The 2,261-nt window shown below is 39.0% G+C and overlaps 1 pseudogene; it reads right to left on the bottom strand.

Moving 5' to 3' along the window:
- Positions 1 to 858, bottom strand: part of LOC106144278 — a 2,226-nt pseudogene extending 1,368 nt beyond the window's left edge.
- Positions 859 to 2,261: the final 1,403 nt, after the last annotated feature.

The following is a 2,261-nucleotide window of genomic DNA, read 5'->3' as shown; positions in this document are numbered from 1 at the left end:
AAAAAAAAAAAAAAAAAGGAATTCACTTTCAAACTGGAATTTGAAGGCTGCATTGCTCAACAGCAAGGATGTAGAAAGTGATTGAGGAGGAGGACAATAGCTGAAAAAGCAATGTTCACAATGTAAGGGCATGGGAGACACGGACCAGAGCTGAGCAGGCAGCATTTGTTAGAGTGAAGGAGGATAGTGGGAGATAAGATTTTCTAGAGTGTTCTTTTTTATTAATACCAAAACTAAAAGTCACAGTAGAGTTTGTATGTACTGAAAGGAGCTATAGGGAGGCAATACTACTTTCTCCAAATATTAATATTTTATTTATTAATAATTAACACATTCATATAATTAAATAGTATTTAAAACTCTGTAGAGCTAAAATCTAGGCTTCCAATTTTGTTTTAATTGCCAGAATTCTCATTTCAGATGAAACTTTTAAAAAACTATTTAATGTATAAAACTAAAGCCATCATCTGGAGTGTATGGGAAGTCATCTCTGAATGCAGTGACAGTGAGAATAAATGCTAGGGTGCTTGTGATTATGGTTTAATTGGGCAGACAGACTGCATTAGCACTTCCTATAAAAGTAAACAAGCTAGACGATGTCAGGATTGTAGTGATGGGGACGGCAGAACAGAACGAGGAGAAAGACGGCAGACAACACCCAGGAGTGGCCTTTGTGTGGCCTGGTAGGGCTGCTGGGACTTTCTGCTGTGCTAGACATGGCACTTCCAGGAGAGTGAGAACTATCCCAGGCTGTTAACTTGTGCCTCTCATGGGTTTTCGCTGAGGCTCTGCAAGTTCAAAGTGTGCTCTCAATCATTGCAGACTTACCGTGGCGAGGAGTAAAACTGGCGACTCCATTTTGTGGTCCTTTAGCCTCTCTGTGTGTTTGCTTTCTCTCACCGGCTCCTCATTCTTTCAACTCTCCTCTGAGGAAAGGAGGTCTGCCCCCAGTAATGGTTATCAGAGGAATTGGTACTCCGATTTAGCTTTTTCAGATTTTAAATGTAGGGCGTCATATGTTCAAAAGCTGTTTCCTATGTTATGGAGAATTTACTCTGTGCCCTAGAAAATTTAAATAACATTCTCACTGAGGATAGGAAATATTTTATTCTTAACTAAATGTGTTATCATCTACAATGTTTTTGGTTTTGACCTCAAATTCTGCAGTATTGTATAGTAGTGGCAAGGTCATTTTCTGGATTCGGATTCAGTCTGTTGCTAAAATGGTGGACTAATTTCATTATCAGTTTCTATAGTTATAGTGCCATAGTGAGCTAGGGTCTTCTAAATCCCTGGTGTCCAGAACTGAAGCCCCAGGCTCCATCTTCATTGGAATAATCTAAAATAGTTCTAAGTGCCTGGGATCAGGTCTGAATTCCCATACTAATGTCTCCACATTTGTAACAAGCACCAAAGGTGATTTTTATTCACACAGGTAGTAAAAATCTGAAACCAGCCGGGCGGTAATGAGTGGCACACATCTTTAATCCCAGCCCTTGGAAGGCAAAGACAGGTGGATCTCTGTGAGTTCCAGTTCAGCCTGGTCTACAGAGTTTCAGAACAGGCTCCAAAGTCTCAGAGAAACCCTGTCTTGAAAAACATCAAACAAAAAACAAAGCCCAAACAAACAAACAATTTGAAACCAGATGTTCTCTTGAAAGATATTCTTTCTAACTTCGTCTTCTACCTCAACAGAATATGTACATGATTGTTACCCTTAGCTCAGTTTTCTTAACCCCACCTTGCTGATAAACTGACATATATTTGCACATTCCTGCCCTCTCTACCAGGATTCAAGCTGACGCATAGCCAAGCCCACTGCACTAGGAAAATATCTATGAAGAGTGTATGAAGAGGGAGGGAATGAATATAGTTTTCCTTCATTAATTTTGTTGAAGTGGGAAAACTTCAAGCGCAGAGTATAATTACACAATCATGATACAACCCATCAATTGTGACTTTGATTTTTGGCATACATAGTGAGTATATGTGTTTTAGCAAGATTAGTATAATGTGAAACTATGGGGGACAAATCTAGCTACACTGTGTCTACACATCCCAGAAGAATCACTTTAGCATTCCTGCCAAGTGGAAACTGTCCACAGCACAAACTAGGACTCACATTAAGCATAAGTTTTAATGAAAAACTGCTTAGACATGATGTACTGTTCCTCCTGATAAAAATAATAATGTATCTTTTCCCTAAGGGGGAATTTTCACAATTTTTATCCTGGTCAGAGGATCTATTATAATTATTACTT

This window comes from Microtus ochrogaster, chromosome 2 (assembly GCF_000317375.1).
Source record: "Microtus ochrogaster isolate Prairie Vole_2 chromosome 2, MicOch1.0, whole genome shotgun sequence".
NCBI classification, from domain to species: domain Eukaryota; kingdom Metazoa; phylum Chordata; class Mammalia; order Rodentia; family Cricetidae; genus Microtus; species Microtus ochrogaster.
This window is presented reverse-complemented; position numbering and strand designations above follow the sequence as displayed.